We start from the raw sequence: 22,025 nt of genomic DNA, 5'->3' as shown, positions 1-22,025 counted from the left end.
CTTGTTACTGTTCAATAACTAAATTAAAAGAATCTGAAGAATCCTTTGCCAAGCTAATCTTCCTGGTTCATTCTAGTCTTACAGGGTTGGCTGTACTTAATGAGTTTATTTACTTTTGTGCTCTTAACACTTATTCAGTGAATTGTATCTCAAGGGAAGTAATTAAATAACATCCCTATCATCTTGAGTGAAGAGAAAGTCAATTTCTATAGAAAATATATTTTTTCAGATTTCTATTACCCCCAAATTAAATAAATAAAAACAAACCAAAAATATTTTCCTTGGCTTTTAAAATTGAAGCAATAGTCTTAAATTGCTTTTCCACGTTGCACTGTTAGAAGTTTCCATTCTGCACAAACTTTCTTTGTTTGCTTCTTTAAAATCAAGTACATTTTGACAAATTCTCATGACTGTGTTTAAACACTTAAATGAGATTTCCATAGGTCTGAGGCATCATACAGCCCCAAAAGAATGTCTCTGAGCTCAAAGATTGGACCTGTGGCATGACCTCACTGCAGGGAGATGTTGCCATATTTTGTGGGTCTCCACATTCCCCTGAAGGATCATGTTGCAAGCAGCACTATGTGAAAGGACTTTAATAATTTGGGAGGAAAAAGACCATGTTGGGGCTGAAGTGGGGAGAAGAAACACACACCAGGCAGAGGCTAAATGAGAAAGTTGGACCACAGTTAGACCTTTAAACTCTGTAAACTGTAAAAGTCAAACCCTGTCTTAATTCAGTCCCCACTCCAAAACTTAGCAATGAGCAAATTAATTTCCAAGAGTCAAAGGCACCAAAATTTGTGTCCAAATAGTGGTAGGAAAGCATAGGGAGTTTAGGGCAGACAAAGGAAGAATTTCCCTGACATCCAGGGTTTTCAAGCCCTTCTTCCTCTTTGGTGCCCTTGGAAACCAGAGCTGAATTTCTTAAGTCCAGAGTGCAGTTCTTCCAGAATCTGGCTAACACCCCAAACCACTATAGGTTCTAACTACTCCCTGATTCTTAACCAGTGGACCAGTATGGGCAACTCAGGGGAGGTGTATTCTGCTGAATCAACATGGAGCCTTTGCTCAATATAATTGCTGAATAGCTTTCCTCTGATATGGCTAAGCAAATCTCTTTTTGTTAACTGTCAGATGGAACGTAAGTGTCTTGTTTCTTATAATCTCTACCCAAAGCTACTGGAGGACCAGTAAAAAATTAGCAGTGTGGTATAGTGGACTGAGTGGTAGACATGGGAGTCAGAGAGACCTAAGTTCAAATCTTGACTTGGACACCTGCCAGCTTTGTGATGCCCTGGGCAAATAATTTCTGTATTCAGTTCAGTTTCTTCATCTGTAAAATGATCTCTAACCCAACCTTCAACTCAAATTTTTGGTCCAGTGTTCCCATACTTGTAGGAAAATAGAAAAAGACTTTGCATTTCCTTATCAGGGAGAAAAGAGGCATCCAGCGTTAGTGGGAGGAGGACTGCTGGCTGGGGATAAGAACACAAAAATTGTAGCCCCAGAGTTACTACCTGTTCACTGTGTGACTTTGGGCAAGTCATTTCCTCTGTTCTGCCTACTACCTTCCTTGGTTTCCCAACTAAAATTCCACCTTCTACAGGAAGCCTCCCCCAATTCATCTTAATTCTAATGCCTTCCCTCTGTTAATTATTTCCTATTTTATCCTGTATATGGTTTACTTTGTATATATTTGTTTATACGTTGTCTCCCTTATTAGATTGTAAGCTCCTCAAAGGGCAAGGATTGTCTTTTTCCTCTTTTTTAACCCCTAGCACAATACCTAGCACATAGTAGGTGCCTAATTAATGTTTATTAATTAATTGATTTACACTTCTCTGAGCTTCAGTTTGCTCATCTTTAAAAAGGGATACCAGTTCTTGTGATAGCCCTACTTCATAGGGCTATTGCAGGGAAAGCATTAGGTAAGATATAGCTTTGGGTCCCAGTAAAAAAACAGGGACCCCTCTGAAATGTATATTGCATATACCTAATAATTCTTTTGTAATTTTATAGTGGAAAGATCACTGGATGAAAATCCTAAGTTCAAATTCTGGCTTTTGTACTTATTTTTACTATATAAACCCTTACCTTCTGTCTTGGAATCAATATTGTGTGTTGGTTCCAAGGCAGAAGAGTGGTAAGGGCTAGGCAATGGGGGTCAAGTGACCTGTCCAGGGTCACACAGCTGGGAAATGTTTGAGGCCAGATTTGAACCCAAGACCTCTTGTCTCTGGGCCTGACTCTCAATTTACTGAGGTACCCAGCTGCCCCCTGGCTCTTGTACTTTCTAGTTGTGCAATTTTGCATAAGTCACAACCTCCAGGCCCTGAACAGAAAGAAATTGAACTCGGTGATCTATAAAGTCCCTTTCATCTCTAAACCTTGTGATCCTGTGAATGAGATGAGTGATATATGAACAGTAAGGGCTAATACTGTTATGAGACCCTGAAGACCAGCACTAAACAAGGGGCACCAAATTAGATGTCAGTTGTCTAAGTTTGAACAAGGGGTTTCCAAAACAGTATGCTATTCCATTGTTGGGTTCAGTGCAAGATGGCAGTTCCCAAAACTGATAGGATGGTGAAAAAATCCAGTGCAGAAGAAAGGAACAGAGAATCATACATAGCTTGCTATGAATTTGGACTAAGGGGATCATCAAGATGGTCAGGGACATAATTGAGGTAGTAATGCAAGGAGTTGGTTTCTGGTTTTACTTTCTTTTCTTAAGAATGTAAATAATGACAGTTAACATTATGATAGCGCTTTACAGTTTACAAAGGCATTCCTTAGATCAACCCTGTGAAGGCTCAGAATAGAAGCATCATTATCCTTGCTTTGCAGATGAGGAAACTGAAATTCAGAGAGGGGAGTGACTTATCAATGACTTTAGAGCTAATGCATGAGGATATTGGCAATAGAAAACTAAGAGCTTCAACTCTAAAGGCAATGCTATTGCTACAATAATGTTATGTCCCTAAAGTATACCTGAGCCCTTGCATTTCAGCTGCATTTTAATATGGAGAAAGGAAATCCTAGGACAGGGGCCGGCAACCTTTTTGGCCGTGAGAGCTATAAATGCCACATTTTTTAAAATGTAATTTTGTGAGAGCCGTACAGTGCTCACAGTGCGCGCTCCTGTAACAGTGCGCGCTCCTGTAACAGCACCTGAAAAAAAATTGACTTTATGGCTCCTGCAGAAAGAGCCATACGTTGCCGACCCCTGGCCTTGGGTCAAGTCTCAGCTCTGCCAATAATGACTTGCTATTGGACTCTGGACAAGTCAGTTCTTAGCTGAGCCCCTATTTCCTCAAATATAAAACGAGGAGGTGGACTAGAGAGTTGGAGATTCCTCCCAACACAGAAGTCTGTGGTTCCTTTTGTTGGTTTTCTGTAGAGTGTCAAATAGGATGTAATAGTGGATATGACAATCATGGACCTTGAAAGGCAGGACCTGAAAACAGGGAAAGACATGGTCACGCCTCCAACTTGCAAACAGCTGAGCAAGGGTGGTGCTGAAGCTTCCATTCTATGCTAGCAGGCAAACCTTGGGAGATCTTTTGTGTGTGGGGGGGGAAGGTGGTATAGGTGTCTACATATAAATGTAGCTAGGTAGTACAGTGGATAGAGTTCCAGACTTGGAATCAAGAAGACCTGGGCTTAAATCCAGACTCAGATACTGACTCTGTGATCCTGTGGCAAGTCTCTTAACTTCTTTTTGCCTCAGTTTCCTCAACTGTAAAATAGGGATAATAATAGCACCTACTTTTTGAGATTATGAGAATCAAATGAGGAAATAATTATAAAACTCTTAGCACAGTTTCTAGCACATAATAAGTGCTATATTAATGTTATTATATATATAATATATTGTATATCATAGCTGTATATACACAAAAATATATGTATGGTTATATACATATGATGTTATGACACATACATATGGCATTTGTATGACATATGTATGTATGATTATACACATGTATGTTCTGTACTATTTGCTTTAACATAAAGATATACACACTGCTGTTTTGGAGTGCTGGGAAAGTTGGACCCAACTTGGGCAATGCATATATTACCATAGAACCTGAGGTTGGCAAACCTATGACATGTGTACCAGAGGGGCTGCTCCCTTCCCCCTCTTCACGTGTACCTGAGTAGATTTTTCACAGCACCTGCCCCTCTGCCCAGCAGCCAATGGGAGCACTTCGGGGGGCTTACATGCAGCATGAGGGTGCAGTTTCAGCACTTGGTTGCTAAAAGGTTTGCCATCACTGCCATAGAAGGTCATTCATTCCTTTAATCAAAAGCATTTGTTAAACTCCTATTATGTACAGAGTTCTGGGGAAGGCACAGATTTTAGATTAAAAGTGGTCCTTGCACTCATGGAACTTATAATTTAATAGAGAAATAGGACACAAACTCCTATGGCTATGTACAACAAAACATCATAAGTGCTGTTAGGGAGGAGGCGTAAACAAAGTGTTTTGAGAGGTTCAAAGAGGGCTTTCCTGAGTGAGAAGATGGCAGAATTCTTTAAGATGTTCATGAACTTTGAGTCAGGCCTTAAAAAATGAGTAGGGATTGAATAAGCAAAGAGGAGGAAAAAGAACATTCCAGGAACTAGGACAAAGGTAGCATTCCCTCTGTCTACAGTGACCAGCCCCATTTGGGGCTTTGTATTATGGTACTAGCATTAAGACATGGAGGGATACTTTTTTTTCACTATTCTGCCCCAACATTCTGCACTTGGCAGCAGCTGAGTACGAATGCCATACAACAAGTAAGGAGTGATTTGAGGCTGCTGGTTTAATTGTGCTGTTTAGTAATGTCACATAAGAGTATTTAGGCTCTTTGAGTCCACGCTGATGGTTTTGTTGTAAGTGAGAAGGAAAACTGCAGATCTTCCACCAGAGACTCCATCCTTTCTCCGTGTGCCCACTGTGGACCTGGGATAGACCTTACTTAGCTGATTGAGAAGTCCCTGTAAGAGTGTTAAATGACAAAGTATAAGATGTTCCCCCTTCAAATAGATAAATAAGCGATGAGATGTTCACATAATAGAATGTTAGAAAGCCATTAGGATGGTCGAGTATGAGCTAAATAAAGAAATCTAGAAAGACTTTTGTGAAATGATGCCAGGTCCCCAAAGCAAAACCAGTGGAATGGAGTATACTCTGACTGTAATCATAGGAAAAAAAACAAATAAGGATAAATGGATAAAAAATCCTCATGGGATGGTGGGGGGGGGGTGGAGAAATTAAGAAATTGAAAAAAGTGAATAAATCTAAATGTGCATGGTTAATGACCATGTATATTTCTTTGTATCAATATTAAATATCTTAATGGAACTTTTCATTTAAAAACATTTTAAAATATTCTTCTTCTCCAGGGGGGAATCTACGTATCAATTGGGAACTACCAGCTTCTACTCATCTCCTCTTCTCAGGCTTCCTTGCAGTTTGTGGGGACCTTGGGTTCCTGTCACTGTCAAGTCCTGCTCAAATGGACAGACTATGAGTATAAGCCCATTAATAGTCTATGTGCGTATCAGTGGAGGAATAGGATGGACAAGGATTGGGACTCATCTCTAAAAGGGTGGCAGGGGTTAGAATTTTGGCCATAGCAACTCACAGAAGAGTTTTCTGAAGCATGAAGAGACTTTGATTTGTACTGATAGAGAGAGTGCCCCACCCCAAGGAAATAACAGACCTTTTGAAGTATGGAAGAATGAAGTCTTCAAGATCCAAAGAAATGAATCTCTTTGGCAAAAAGTCAAGTCTGATTTCACTAGAAAACATTTGTTTGTGGTCCCAAAGTGCCTAATCAGAAATTATTAATGTTCTTAATAAAATGTACCCATCTGCAACAAACCTGAACTAGCTAATAATAATAGAGTAGTGTATCAGTCATAAGAGCAAGGGGGCACAATAGACAGAGTGCTGGGCCTGGAATTAGGAAGGCTCATCTTCCTGAGTTCATATTTAGCCTTGGACATTTTTACTATCCATTGGGAAAGTAACTTAACCCAATTTACCTCACTTTCCTCGACTGTAAAATGAGCCAGAGAAGGAAACCGCAAATTACTCTTTGCCAAGAAGATCCCAAATAGGATCATGATGAGTTGGATGTGACTGAAAAACTACTGAACAACAACATAAGAGCAATTACTTTACCACTCTGAACCTCACTTTCCACATCATTACAATAAGGGTTTTAAACAAAATAATCCCTGAAATTTCTACCAGCTCCAAAACCTATGAAGAAACTGAAAACATAATTTTCAGTTAAATGAAATTTATGATGGGTCTGATCTCTGGTTTTCTGTTACATTTGGTTTAATTTTGTCAACAATTACACCTTGGAGAAGTTTTCTATAGAATTTTTCAAATATAGCATGGTATGAATCATGAAGCTTTGTTTACAAATCTCACAGACTAAATGTAACCCTAAGTGTATGGGGAATGAATGAATGAATACTAATGAATGAATGAATTTGGCTCTACTTAAAGAATTATCTTTCTCTGAAAAGACACCTTATTCTTCCCTGATGAATACATATAAAAGCTCTCTTTCTTCCACAATAACTACGGTCTCCATAATGTCCTTTCAAAACACCACATTTCCATGTTTCCATTGCTCAAGGAGAAATGCATGTGGTGGTTCTACTAAACAGTTGTTCATAGAATCACGAAGTTGTAAAGGATCTCAAGAATTCTCATTTAGTCCAACCTTAACCTGATAAAGTATTCTTTCTGAAATATTCCTGACAAGTAGTTCTATTTGATGGGGGGCTGACCACCTCAAGAAACAATTTATTATCCTTTTAGACAGCTATGATTGGTTGAATGACTCATTCATTTATTCATTTCTCAAAAAAGCATTTATTTTTAAAGCACCTATTGTGTGTGTTGAGAGCTTTGTGCAAGGTTCTGAGGGAGATACAAAGATATGGGAAGGGGAGCTTCAATCACGGAATTCAGTCTTTGCAGGGGTGGAGATAGGGAAAATCAAGGAGGCCCTAGGCAGAAATTTCCAGTAGAGAAACAAATACACTACTCTGTATTTATGGGGCTCCAAAACGTTAAAGTAGACATTTTTAAGTTAAATGGTTTTTTTATCTTTTAATTAAAATAATTAAGCAAAAAATCCCTTTTAAGTCCTATAATTATTCTTTCTTGAGAAGCAGCATGGCATAGAGGGCCAGCCTCAGAATCAAGAAAGCCTAGTTTTAGATCTTGCCTCTGACACACACTAGCTGTGTAACTAAGAGCAAATTATTCACAGAAGACTCTCAATATCTAGAAATTAAAGATGAGTTACTGATCTGTATCAATAAAGGGAGTCTCTGCACCATTAGTTCTCTACATACAAATATACATGTATTCTATCAGTCCATTTCACAAGTATGATAACAGGTTCTCCTTGTTTGTTAGCCGAATGGTTTGTATGTGACCCCTCTATGACTAGCAAGTTCTTCCCCTCTCGAAGCCTCCATTTCCTCACTTGTAAAATGAAGGCCTTGGACTAGATGATTTCTAAGATTCCTTCAGGCTTAATCTTATGATCCCATGATTTTCTCTGGTTTTCTTGGGTTCAATCAGTTAAGATCATGTTAGAATCATAAGATTAGAGTTGGAAGGGACATTAGAAATCGTCTAGTCTAAACCCTCATTTTATAGAGGGGGAAACTCAGGCCCAGGCAGATAAAGTTATTCTCTCAGTTAATCAGTATCACCCTGGAGAGTTGAAGCCAAATCTTTTGTCTTCAAATCCTCTTCCTACCACACTGAACAGCTTTTCCCTGCTAGCCCCTTGCTTCTGATTTTCCTCTTTTTCCCTTGTTGAAACTAATATTGACAATTCACATTTCTATAGGTCTTTATAAATCACTTTTCTACAGTTCCTCCTGTGAGATAGGTAGTACAGGATTTATTATTCCCATTCTACCAATAAGGAAACTGAGGGTTGGAGTGAGAAAGGTGTTTGCCCTAAATCATGCAACTAATAAATAGCCAAGCCGGGATTCAAGCCCAGGTCCTCTGACTGAAAATCCAGGGCTCTTTCCACAGCACCACATTAATGTGGTAATGAGTTTTTTCTGAAACTGCCCTTCCCAGAATAACCCCAGATGACACAGTCTCTGGCTCTCCCCCTATCCCTCTAGTAGTTTCTAATTTTTTTCTTAATTAGCTACTACTAAAGCAGCTTCTTTCTTGAAAACCATTCATTGTGAGAAGAAAGACAAGCCAGATCACTGTGTCTAGAAAAGTCTATTGGTATAATATGCTAGCGATTTTTTCTCTTCATAGATCTTTCAGAATAGGTTCAACAGATAATCCCCTAGGAGATGTTTTTCCTTTTTTTTTTTAATTGAAACTTGATCTAAAGTAAATTAGGCAACCCAGGATCAAATTTATACCCTGTGTGACCCTAAGCAAGTCACTTCTCCTCTTAGAGACTCAGTTTCCTCACCTGCAAGAGAGGTGACTTGATCTGGAGCTCTAGAGTACATTGCATGTCCAACATTCTAAAGTCAAGCCAACATTGTCTGTTCTAACATTCTATCTTTTTAGCTCTAATGTGTTCTGAAGCCCCCTCCAACATCTTCAGATACACAGTGTACTGAGTAGCTGGACATTATGTGCCATCAGTATATTAAATGTTTAGCAATTGTTAAAGTGAACAGCAGGCATGAAGTTCTCCTCTAGGGTGGATCTTCTAGAGAAGATTTTGCCCAGCAAAGTGGATGCCACATGGTTAACATTATCTGCTGTGTTAGCTAATCACGGGGTGGAAGTGCTGCACACATTGAGAAGATGAGTTTGGGATGGAAAAGAACTTAGAAGTGTGTACCTTGTACTTCCTGTTATGTATCAGTGTGTTGGTGGAATTCTGTGAAGATGACTACTGATTGTGCTGCTTCCCAAAACAAAGTGACTGAATATATTCAGTCTTTACAAAAATGTGTCCTTTCCCCACCTCCCAACTGAATAGTTGAATGGGGGGGGGCGGGGAATTCTCTTTTCATTTGAGAAATATTCAAATCTCATCTCCTTGCAAAAGGAACAGGTTAATGCATGATAGATGGCAGAAAGAAGATAGGAAGAAGCACAGGGAGCAGCAGAATAAACAAAACATTAGATCTGGAAAGCAACTTTATAGGATCATAGATGTATATCATCTAAGCCCCGAAATGGATATTAGAGACATCATTTAGTTCAACTCCCCCATTTTACTAGATGACAAAACTGAGGTGCAGAAAAGGGAAATGACTTCTCCAAGACCACAAAGCCACCCCACCACCACTTTTCACCAGACCACAAACATAGGTGAAGATGCCTTAGCAATCATTGATCATAAGATTCAGAACATGAAGGATTTCTAGAGAACATCTGACCCTCACTTCTTACAGCGGGGGAAGAAGTGAAGGGCTCTTTGGAGATGTTCTGTTTTGAAACAGTATCTGGCACTGGGAGATTTCAAAAGCTTTTCTGGCTCCAGTGTGATCTGTTGTCTCATTTTCAGGCATGTTAAGCAGAGGATAGGACCTCCCCTGTTTACTGCTCATATACAGTAGCTTTTGGATGAGGACACAAGGATATTTCCCCAATAGCATCTTTGGGCTAGACTTTCCTGAGCTATTTAGTCAGTAGAGTTTGACCAGTGAGTCGGGGGGCAAAAACACCATGTTTTCTCCAAGTCCTTCATTTTAGGGAAGCCCTTACTAGTGGCCCCTTTGAAGCCAATTACCTTGGAAGAGAATGTGGAAAGAGTTTGCTCAGCTTTCCCAAGTGGGTTCTGTTTGCAAGAATTCAGAGCTTGCCTGGGGATTCACTTTCAAAATAGTAAGTTTGATAGTGAGGATAAGCGGAGCCCTTCTTCCAGCCTTTGTCTTGTCTTGTGCCTCACCCCCACCTTATCCTTGCCCTCCTCCCAACCCCCCGCCCCCTTGAACACATGTACATTGGCATCCCAACTCCTCCACAGAAGCCAGCTGTGTACCTGCAGTTGAAGTTTGCACCAGAATATTCTTAAGCAGTCAAAACAGAATGGAGGCTTTATGGAGAAACACTCAAAATCATCAACAGGTGTCCATTCACATTTTAAGTGCTAAGAGCAATTGTTAAGCACTTGCTGTGTGCAAAACCAGATTCTAGGCATGATGCTTTTTCTTTAAGACCTCTGGGGTCCAAAGTCTGATTATTTTCCCCATTGCCCCCTTAGCAAGTCCTTTGTACACCTGCACCCTCACACCAAAGAAGGGATTCATCAGCTTCTTCACTTCTTTCAGGACAGTTTGCCCTTTTAGGGGGTTACTCCCCTTTCTGCTAAAAGTCTGCTAAAGTGCTTTCCCAGAACTTTGAAATGTTAGACCTGGAAGGTACCTTAGACTTCACTGGGTCCAACCCCCTCTCTTTACAGATGGAGAGACTGAGGTTCAGAGAGATGTGACCAGATCAGGGCTTTGGGAATGGGGGAGGGAATTCAAGGTTGAACCCATGTCTTCTGATTCGAAGTCTTGCTCCTGAGGTTGCACAACAGAGTGTCCCCTTGTACCTGGGAAGAGTTTCATGTTTCCCTCCCTCCCTCCCCAGAATGCTAACTGAAGTCAGTCTTGCTTAGCTGTGGTCCTACAGAGTAGAGCAAAATCCTACCGAAGGTTCCCCCCCCAAATCCTGCCTCCCTCAGCATCCTAGAAGCCCCAAATCCCTCTGACCACCCTTGGTGCCACTTACCTACTTTCCTCCTGCTTGGCTGCCTTACACCACTTGAAACTTTTCACATGCTTTTTCTCCAAGGATCTCTTTATGGGAGGGCTTCCCCCATGGTCCCGGGAATCTCCCTGGAATGCTGGATCAGATGGGAGCCCTTTGCAAGCACTCTGGGACCCTGGAGCTAGAAGCAGGGCCAGGAGGGTCCGAGAAAGAATTTTTAAAAATCAAAGCTTGGAGTCTCCTTGTTCAGGTGGCCGTCCTTTATCCCAGAAGGGTCCTGCGTTGCACTGGACTGGAAGCTTTTAGCCCCATGCCCTGGACCTTGAGGGTAGTGGGGCTGCCCTGGGGTGGGACTCAGGACTTCTGGTCTAAGGCTTTGAATCCATCCTTGGGGTAAGGCTAAAGCAGCCTCATTTGAACTTCAGCTCCTTTGTGGAGGATTTACATGCCTGAGGGGGGGGGGGGAACGTTTGGTAAAGCATGCGGCAAGCAGACTGCTCCTGGTTGGTTCAAGTCACATTTCTCCACCCACCCATACAAGAAAGAGGATCCAGAGAGCCGGACTGAGGGCGTCCCCTTCACCACAGACCTGGAGACTGCCGGCTTGGGCAGAAGTTTAACTGGGTGATGTCACAGCTCCCTACAAGCTTTCCCAACCTCTCTGGCCTGCAGGAGACCGCCTCCTGGCTGGGCTGGGACTGAAAACACTATCCCAGCGTCCCTGCTTCCCCCACTCCCAGCTCCTGCTAGCCCCTAGCTCCCTCCCCTCCTCCCCTCCCTTCCCCTAAAGCTCCCAGCTGCTCCCCCCTCTCCCTTTCCTGCCTTCCCCCAGCTTCTTGGCAGATAGCATCACACTGCACCCGGCCTCCCGCCGCCCCCCTCCCTCTCCAGCCCAACCCCCAGCGTTGGCAGCGCCTTTAGCAACACTCTCCTGGATAGCAAAAGGGACAAATGGCTTACAAAGCGCCCACCAGCTAGCTTGTAATAAGCTCCGTTCACTGGAGGGCAGAGGTTTGGGGGTAGCAGGGAAAGGGTTACCCTCTGGCTTATGTAATGTGTTTGGATTTTGCTACATTTTGCTCCAGCTGTTTTTGCAACAGTTCTGTGTGTTAGTGGTGCTCCGGGCCAGGGTGCGCTCCCATTCCTGAGAAAGCTGAAAATCTGAGACCAAGTCTGAGCTGATCCTTAGTAATAACATCAGCTCAAGCATCTGCCCTTTGTCATAGAGCTCAGAGGAGTGGAAAGAGTAAAATTGAGACAAGAGGGATAAGGAGATCAGGTTTCCACTCCACAACAAGCTGTGCGTGAGACCCTGGGCAAATCATTTCACCTCTCCAAACCTCAGTTTCCTCTCTGGAAAAATGGGCGTGGTAATACTTGCTCTAAGAGCCTCCTAGAGTTGTAGAAAAGGTGTTGTTATCATGCAACCATGACTCAAGAGTGGTGGTAGGGGTGTGTTTGCCTCAGGACACCATTGTCTAGAGACTTCAGTGTATTTATAACTTAATTGGCAGAGGGAGTTAAGCTACAAGCAAAGCCAGCAGAGCAGACCCTCACCTTCATGTCTCTGGAGATCAAAATTCTTAACGTTTTTTGTATAATAGATCCCTCTGGCAGTATAGTGAAGCCTGTTAGCCCCTTCTCAGTTACATACAATATATAGAATTATAAAGGAACTCAATTCTGTTGAAACACAGCCAAGATATTAACATTTTTTAAATGAAAAGTTACCAGATCCCAGGTTAGCAATCCCTACCCTCACTGATTCTATGAGTTGCTACTGTCAAGAGTTCATCCCCTTCTGGAAAGACCTTCAAGAACTGATGTTGAGTGAAAGGAACAGAACCAAAAGAACACTGTACACTGAAAGTGAAACATTGTGGAACTATTCAATGTAATGGACTTTACTACTAGTAATGATACAATAACCCAGAACATTCCTGAGGGACTTATGAGGAAGAACGCTATCCACACTGAGAGAAAGAACTATGGGAGTAGAAACACCAAAGAAAACTTATGACATCACTTGTTTATATGGGTATATGATTTGGGGTTTAGACTTTAAAAGATTGCTTTGTGGTAAAAATGAATAATGTGGAAATAGGTATCAAATGATAACATTTGTACAACCCAGTGGAATTGCTTGTCACCTGTGGGAGGTGGGAAGGAACAGAGGAGGGAAAGAAAATGAATCATGGAAAAATATTTGTTAAATAAATTTTAAATTTTAAAACAAAACAAAACTTTTTCCTGACAAGGGAAAAAGAATTTAAATTTAAATTAAAAAAAAAAAGAGCTCATATCCTGGTGGTCAGCCTTCTGCCCATACTTACCTACACTGTTCTTTGAGAGACAAATATATGAGCCATCCCTGGACCATACTCCAAGTCTCTCCAGCTTGACTGGACCTGCCAGAGCTTAAGGACCCAAAATTATTTGGAGGAGACAAATTATGGGTACAAATAACTACAATATTATAATGAACAGTAAAACTGGGGAACATGTAGCCCTAGTATCCAGAAAAGAAATTAGGGACAGGCCATGCATCCTACCTTGGTGTAACCCAGGATGAAAAAGCTAGAACCAAGCAAGAGAACCTGTAGTTGTATGCAGGGAATAGGAATCATGTTGTAGGAACTGTGTGAGGTGGTCAGTATTGCTTACAGGTTCTGAGAAAAGTAGCAGTTAAGGCATCATGGTACAGTAATAATTTATGAGCAATGGATTTGGAGTAAGATAATCTGTGTTCAAATCCTGGATCTGCCATTTGCTACCTGTGTCGCCTTACACAAATCACGTAACCTCTCTGGGCTTCCATTTCCTCATCTGCAAAGTCAGGAGATTAGACTAGATGACCTCTGAAGTTCCTTCTAGCTCTAAATCCTATGAGTTTCACATTTTTTAGCATGGCCAATGTCGGGATTTTGTGTTTTGCTTGACTATAACATATTTGTTCACCAGAATTTTGTTTTTCTTTCCTTCTTTTTTCTAATGGGGAGGAAGAAATTGAAGGAAGAAAAAATAAATACTTATGTCATGAGTTAACATAGCAAAAAAAAATTAATAATACCCTGGTAACCTACCTTCTGGGGATAAGCCTCCCAAACCTTAGTGGGTCCTCAGTCAACAGACATATGGTCTGACTTTAAGCCCTCTTCTAAACTTTTCTAATTTGGAAACAACCTGAGCTTGATCATACATTTCTGTGACACAGACATTAAGAGCTGAGGTTGGAGGTGGGGGGGTGTCATCCCCACAGAATAGTCAAAGAGGGATTTTAATAGAAGACCCAGAAAAACAGCAGGGACTGTGGAGGTGATGATTGAATTTTACACAGATGCTGTTTGTATCATCTCAAGACCCTGTGGATGAATGTGAGGAGAGTGGTAGAGGGGATGTGGCATTAGAAATGATAAGAGAATAAAACCTCAGGGAGTTATCCCCAATCCCCAGTCAGAGACTACCAAGAGACAACCATTAATCAATTAACAAGCATTGACCAAAGACTTCTTATCTCCCAGGCACTATACTAAACTTTGGGGTTCTAAAGAAAGGCAGAAACACTAAAACAGTTCCTGTCTCCAGAGTTTTCATACGAATGTGTGACAATTTAGTTGAAGAACAACCATATTTCTCCACCTCTCTAGGTGAAATGCAAGTGAACGACACTCAATGGTAAATATTTATTAAGCATCAACTATGTACAAGAAACTGTGCTAGCCACCTGGCATGCAGGGATTAACAAAACATAAAAAACAGCCCCCACCCTCAAGGAACTCACATTCTATGCAAAGGGTTAAGGATAAATTATATAGAGAAACCAGTGAAGAATGATGGGGTAAAGGAGAAACCCCACAAAATGCCTAGGAAATGAGCAGAGAGGGAGAGACAGAGAAACAGAGTGAGGGAGAAGGGGAGAAAGAGGTGGGGGGAGGGAGGAAGAGACAGAGAGAGACAGAGAGAGAGAGGGAGAGGGAAAGAGAGAGATAGAAAAGGAAGAAGAGAGAGAGAGAAAAAGAGAGTGAATTTTCTGCAGGGAGGATGAGTGGAGGCTTCACAGAGAAGATTGTGTTTTAACTGAACCTTGAAGAAAGAGAGACCCTAAAAGACTGAGAAAAGGAGTTCACTCCAGGCACTGGGGCAGAGAGCCTTCATGAATACATAAAGGTGGGAGAGGAAATATCAAATTCAGCGACAAGTAGCTGATCTTGGCTAGAATATAAAGTGTGTGAAAGGGATTAATCTGAAATAAATCTTGGAAGGTAGGCTGGAGTCAAGTTGTGGGAGTCTTAAAGGACAGGTTAAGGAATTTGCATTTCATCTCAGGTGCAATAGGGGAGCATTGACTGTTTTTGAGCAGAGGTGTCACATGGTCAGACATGTATGTGGATGACTATTTGGGGGAGTTCCTTTGGGAGAATATTAGTCTACTTATTCCTTGACATCTCATGCATAGATTAGGTATTTTTTTTAAACCCTTACTTTCAGTCTTGGAATCAATACTGTGTGTTGGTTCCAAGGCAGAAGAGTGATAACGGTTAGGCAATGGGAGTTAAGTCACTTGCCCAGGGTCACATAGCTGGGAAGTGTCTGAGGCCAGATTTGAACCTAGGACCTCCCATCTCTAGGCCTGGCTCTCAATCCACTGTGCCACCCAGCTGTCCCAGATTAGGTATTTTTTTAAAAATCCACACCAGGAATTCTAATCTAAGCTCTGCCACTTATTAGCTGTATGACTATGGACAAATAAACTGGCTTCTCTGAGTTTGTTTCTTTATCTGCAAAATGGGGAGAATAATCTTTTCACTTCTAGCCCAATAGGACTATTACTAAAGAAGTGCATAAAGCACCCTTTTATCTTGTTTGGAGGCTTATTGTTTTAATGATCAAAATGAAAATCTCTTACTAGATGGGGCCCTGTTTTGGCCTGCTGCTTTGGTTATAGTGGAATTATTCTTCTACCCAGAACTCAAGGACTTTATGGTAAATTGAAAAGTGCTATGTATGTACTTACTATCTCTATACCTATATTAGAGATGGAATGGACATTTAATTAAATTAAGTAAACATTTATTAAGTACCTATCCTGTTCAAAGCACTGTGCTTAACATCACATTGAGGAATCATAGAACCTTGGAGATTCTTTTTCCAGTTCTCTCATTGTACAGATAAGGAAAGTAAGGCAGTATAGAACGGTAGGAAAATGGCTGGATTTGAAGACAGAGGACCTGCAGGTCAAATCCTAATTCCACTACTTTCTGACAATGTGGCTCTCTCTCCACATCCTGGCACCAACTCATCTTTTTAGCTATGTGACTAACCTTGGTGAAATCATTTCATCTCACTGACCTTCACTTTTTTCCTCTTTAAAATGGACTCTAGTCTCAGTGTCCTCTAAGGTCCTTCCAGCTTTAAATCTCTAATGTTGAGATCCAGGAAAGAGGAAAGACATGACCAACATAGAAAGTAGGTAGAAGAGCTAACATGCAAACCAATGGCCAATGACTTCCAATCCAGTTCTCTTTCTATAACACTGCAATATGACCTTAGTTTCATCCTCTTTCCTATCCAGGTAGGAAAGAGAAGAAGGAGGTTGAGAGAGGAAGGAAGGAAGGAGGGAGGGAGAATAAGAAGAAGGAAAGAAGAGGAAAGGGAAAGAGAGAAGAGGAAAGGAAAAAAGTACCTACTATGTGCCAGGCACTATGCTGAGCTTTATAAATATTTGATCCTTGGTTTGTGCTATTATTATCCTTATTTTACAGATAAGGAAACTTAGGCAAACAGAGTTTAATTGAATTACCCAGGATCATACAGCTAATAAAGTCTGAGACTAGATTTGAATTCACTTTTCTTGATCCCAAGACTAGAACTCTTTTCACTGTGCCACCAGCTAAATGGAAAGATAGATAGATGATAAATAGAGGGAAGGAGGGATAGAGAGATAGAGGGCCAGATAGATAGGTACATAGATAAAGCATTTATTAAGTGCTTACTATGTGGTAGGCTCTGTGCTAAGGGCTTGGAATACAAATACAAGCTACAGGATAGACAATCTGTAGCCTAAAGGAGAATGCATTCAAATGGGGAAAGATAGCACCTAAAACAGAAGTGAAAAGTGGGAGAGAGGAGGCACCTGGGATGGGAGAAGGCAAGCCAAAGAGTCCTGGAAGGCCCAGGCTAAGCAAGATTTGGAATGAGCAAGGCCATCACGGGAACTTCCTTAAATGATGATGCCACCACTCAGAGGAGTCATTGCCAGCATGAGGAGACTGCTAGGGCGAAGTTGGAAAGTGATCTGGAGAGTCATGGGCTGCCAAGCTCGGAAACCAAAGCTAACCCAGACAAAAGTTTGGGATGAAGTTAACAAGACAAACAGACAGGAGCCCCTTGCCCCACTCCACTCTTAGTTAAAATATAAATCACATCTGGAAAGAAAAAATGAGAAAGTAATTTTAAAGTAAAACATTTCTAGCCATGGGTATAGAATTAGTTCTTCTTGTTATGATTATTTTTATTATTATCAATGGTTTTATTTAAATTTCCAAGCAACTTTATAATGTTAGGATCTCACTCACCTTTCTCCCCAATCAGCCAGCCTTGACAGTTCTCCCTTTCCACATTCTATTTTTCCCTTGTTGCATTTTTCCTAGAAGCCATATTTAACTTTGCTTCACCTCAGACAAGCGATGGAGCTCTTGTGGAGAACACAGAAATGCTTTCCAGGCCAGTTTTGGTCATGCGGGAACAACCATGCTTACTTCAGTTTGGCAAAATCCCCTCAAAGGCTGTGAACAATAGGGCTGCCACTGAGCATGTAATTTGTTCAGTCCTCCCTCTTCCCCCACTGGAAGGTGATGAGGTGATTAAGGTGGCCCTTGGCCCATTCAGACCAAGACACCAGGAAAAGTAGCTCAAGCCTTTTTTCATCCCGATAATGACAGGTAGTGATTTAGTGAGCTTGCCACCAGAGCATGGGAGTTTTCTTCTTAGCACAGAAGAATCTGAGCTGCCAAGTCTCTCCCAATTGGCACTGAACTTAAACCCAGAGAATCACAAAATGTTAAAGCTGGAAGGAACCTTAGAGAAGTAGAATATTAGCATTGCTCATCTTGTCCAACCCCTCATCATTTAGAAGGGGAAATTGAAGTCCCTGAGAAGGGAAGTGACTTATTCAAGTTCACACAGATAATCAGTGGTAGGGCTGGGATCAAAGCCATAACAAGGGTGGGACAACTAGAACTTTTCCCCAGGGTGCTGATTTTTAAAGGGCACTTTAAGCACTTGCAGTCCTTCAGCAATGTAGAAACAATGGAACTTAACACACTTCCTTCCTTTGGCAGCCAGCTGCACACCTATTTACCTGATTAAAAATCTTCTCCAAAGCTTCATAACAAGTAGTTATCCAGCCTCTGAATCAAAATTTCCAGTGAGAGAGAACCCACTACCATCAGAGGCAGCTCATTCCATTTATGGACAGGGTTAATTATGAAGATGTTTTCCCTCATAATGAACAAAAGTCTCTCTCTCTCTCTCTCTCTCTCTCTCTCTCTCTCTCTCTCTCTCTCTCTCTCTCTCTCTCTTTTATCTATGATATCAACATTATCTCAAATGTTTATAATCTTAGGTGGTCCACTCACGTAGACTATTGTAACTGCATCCCAAAAGGTCTTTTCTACTTTTATTCTCTCCCACTTCAATCTATCCCTTGTTCCACTGCCCGAATATGTTTTCTTATACACAGATATGCTTAAGTCATTCTGATGCTCAACAGTCTTCCATTGCTCCCTTATACCTGTTAAATAAAATGCAGCCTCTGTTGTTTGGCCTTTGGAGCACTCTATAATCTGGCACTGGCCTACCTTTCTAGTCATATCTGATATTGTTCCCTTCTGCACTCTGTGTTTCAGCCAAACTGGATTGTTTTCTCTCTGTCTACACTTCCTCCAGAAAACCATTCTTCATCCCCTAGTTAGCAGTGGCATTTGCCTTACCCCTAAGTCTCACATAGTGCTTAATTTGAATCTCTCTAATATATACATTATACGATATTGCACATTATAAGGCAGCAAGGTAACAGTGACTAGAGCTATGGAATTGGAATCAACAAAACTTGAGTTCAGATCTTAATTCAGATACTTGTTATACTTAATTCAGATTGTTATAGGTAACAATAGCATGCATTTTACAGAATCTTGTAGAGAATAAATGGGATAATATACACAAAGTACTTTGCTAACCTTAAAACACTATATAAATGTTTTTATTAATGTCATTTATTATCATTATCAGCTATTAATCCATCTTAGCGCTCCATTAGATTGTAAGCTTTCTGGGAGCTAGGATTTTGTGTTACTTAAAATTTCACCTTATGCCTAAAACAGTGCTTTACACACAGTTAGTGATTTTAAAATGTTGACTGAGTGAATTAAAGATTTGCCTATGGTCACAGAGAAAGACAGTGACAGAGCTGAAATGAGAATCCTGGTCTCCTGATTGCCAACTGGATCCTTTTATCTACTGCTAGCTATGTCTCTATATCGGTAGGTAGAAAACCCATAGCTGGTCCTTTAGATACCCTCTCCTTCATCTAGTTGAATTAGGTTATTTGGAATCATGCCTGATTGGGGAGAAAATATTTCTACAATAAGAGCAGCAGAAATGAGGCGGAAGACTACTAGAAAACCAAGACTTTAAATGCAAATTTAAAATAATGAATCATTCTACCCAATGGGCAATTTGGGAGTTTTTTCAGCCATATTACCTGAATACTATGCATCTAATAGTAAATATAACATTCAGAGTTGTGCATTAACCAATTAGAACATTTCTAGCCAAATAGGGAGCCCAGAAGCATGAGGGTGCTAGAAAGAAGATCATATGAGGATTGTTTGAAGGAAATGGGAGTGTTTAGCTTAAGAAAGGAAAATTAGAGGGGGCGCAATTGCTGTCTTCAAAATATTCAGAGATCTGTCATCTCTAGAAAAGGAATTAGAATGAAATGTGATTGTAGGGAGATACATTGAATTCCAAAGATCCAGAATAGGAAAAAGCGATGAAGCAAAGTGACATTGTTTTAGGGAGAAACTGAGTGGAGAGTATTTTAGAGATCAGAGGAGGAGCTAGATTTTGAAGATCCTTATATGCCAAACAGAAGTGTCTGTATTTTATCCCAGAGGCAACAGAGGACCAATGAAAAGTACAGTGCTTTTGCACTCAATAGATATCTAGTAAGTGTTTATTGAGTTAAATTAAATTTGTTTGACTTTCCAAGATAAAAGCTTGTCACTGAAACACTTATCAGACAGAAAGAAATAGAGGAAACATGATTATAGCATAAAATGACTTAGGAAGGAGAAAAGGAACCAATTCTGGCCTCAGCTATAACTCTCTGGCAGGAGTGAATCTCCTGCTTTAATGCCATTACAAAGAACCTCTTTGTGTTCACTTTTCAATGCCATGCTGAGACTAGAGTTCTAAGATTCAGTAATCACTTATATTTTTATAGCCCTTTCCTCAATGACCCAGGGAGGTAGATTATGTATAAGTATATATAAGTATCACTGTTTTACAAATGGGGAAGCCACGATTCACAGAGATGGCATGATTTGCTCAGTTACACACTTCTGTATCCAAGTCACCTGCTCTTTCCACTACCAGGGGTTTGGGGGTGACAGAAAATCAATCTATGTGAGCTCCAAGGAGTTCACAGCTTGTTTAGACCAGTGTTATTATTTCATGGCAAAGAGAATTGTGCAGCTGTACAGGGAACTTAAATATCAATCAATCAATATTTATTAGGTACTTAAAATTAACAATAATAATAGGGTAGCTAAGGGGCACAGTGCATAGAGGGCCAGGTCTGGAGTCGGGAAGACCGTAGTTCAAATCTGACCTCAGATACTTATTAGCTATGCGACCCCAGAAAAGCCACTTAACCCTGTTCCTTATCTAAAAAATGTGGTATAAAAGGAAATGGCAAACCATTCCTGAGTGTCTTTGCCAAGAAAATTCAAATGAGGTCATGGAGGGTCGGTCGTACGTGACTGAAAAATGACTGAACAGCAAATAATTATAAAGGCTAGCGTTTGTGTTGTGTATACTAGGTGCCAGGCACTGTGCTAAGTGCTTTACAGTTATCTCAGTTGATCTTCACAACAACCCTGAGAGATAGATTAAATTATTAGTCCCAATTTACAGATGAGGAAACAGAGGCAAACAGTGTTAAATGACTTGTTCCCGGTTATACTGCTAGTAAGTGTCTAAGACTGGATTTAAACTCAGGTCTTCCTGCCCCCAGACCTAGTGCTTTGTCCACTGCACCACCCCACTGCCCTGTGCATTGAGTCAAACCTATTATGTGTCAGACATTGTACTGGTTATTGGGATACAAAGCTAAAAAATAAAATAATGCAGTCAATAGTGGGAGGAGGCAAAATGTACACATGTTTTATATATCTATATTTATATAGTTTTTATATATATATGCATACATACCTATATCTAGATGCATTTCTATCTGAAGAGACACCACATATACGTGGAAATGAACACAAAATCAGTGGGAAATCAAATTTTGGTGCATGGGCACTGGTAAGTTGTGGGATCAGGAAAGACTTTGTGTTAAAAGTGTTGTTTGACTAGAGTGTTGAAGGAAATGAGAGCTTCTAAGAGTCAGAGGTGAGTAAGGAGAGCATTCCAGGTATCAGGGACAGCCAATACAATGGCAGAGATACTTAACAGGCAACCAAGAGAATTGATAACCAAGAGAATGATAAAAGAGCTCTTGGCTCCATGCCAGGCTTCCTCTATCATGCCTTAGGAACCTCTTCACCCTGAAGCTCTCTCTAGCCCTGGAATTCTACCCCTATGGCCTCTCCCTCTAGTTGGATGGCTCCTTTGAGAACCTTTATTTAAGAAGTGTGTCCTGGCCAGCCAAATCTCATTCTTCTCCAGACTACGCTCCAGACTTTCTCTACCATGTTCCAGGCCCTGTACCTTCAAGTTCCTTGCTTTTTCCTTTCCTTTTCTTGAGTTATCTCCCTCATTTTGAATTTAAACTCCTTGAAGAAAGAGACAGTCTTCCTTTCTACTTGAATTTGTATTCTCAACACTTAGTACAGAGCCTGGAACATAGTAAGCTTTTTAATAAATGATTCTTGACTATCTTTGGAAAATTCTGGTCACTTGACCTAGTCCAACTAGATTCCAGAATGCTAAGATAATCAGTGGATGTGTTTGCTACGCCAGTCTTTGAATGATCAAGAGGTTTATCTGCATAGAAATAAGAGTTGCATATATGGG

At 40.8% G+C, this 22,025-nt stretch overlaps 2 protein-coding genes across 6 annotated transcripts in view; one reads left to right on the top strand and one right to left on the bottom strand.

Moving 5' to 3' along the window:
* The window catches only part of ANGPTL2 (angiopoietin like 2), a 59,182-nt gene extending 48,123 nt beyond the window's left edge, over nt 1-11,059 (bottom strand). Inside the window, exon 1 of the mRNA XM_044664223.1 lies at nt 10,746-11,059. The gene's annotated coding sequence lies outside the window, so the exon portion shown is untranslated. The remainder of the gene's footprint in view (nt 1-10,745) is intronic.
* The window catches only part of RALGPS1 (Ral GEF with PH domain and SH3 binding motif 1), a 549,948-nt gene that overhangs the window by 284,979 nt on the left and 242,944 nt on the right, over nt 1-22,025 (top strand). The gene's annotated exons all lie outside the window — the stretch shown is intronic.

This window comes from Gracilinanus agilis, chromosome 2 (genome assembly GCF_016433145.1).
Source record: "Gracilinanus agilis isolate LMUSP501 chromosome 2, AgileGrace, whole genome shotgun sequence".
Classification (NCBI taxonomy): domain Eukaryota; kingdom Metazoa; phylum Chordata; class Mammalia; order Didelphimorphia; family Didelphidae; genus Gracilinanus; species Gracilinanus agilis.
The sequence above is the reverse complement of the archived record's forward strand: the minus strand, read 5'-3'. Positions and strand labels throughout refer to the sequence as shown.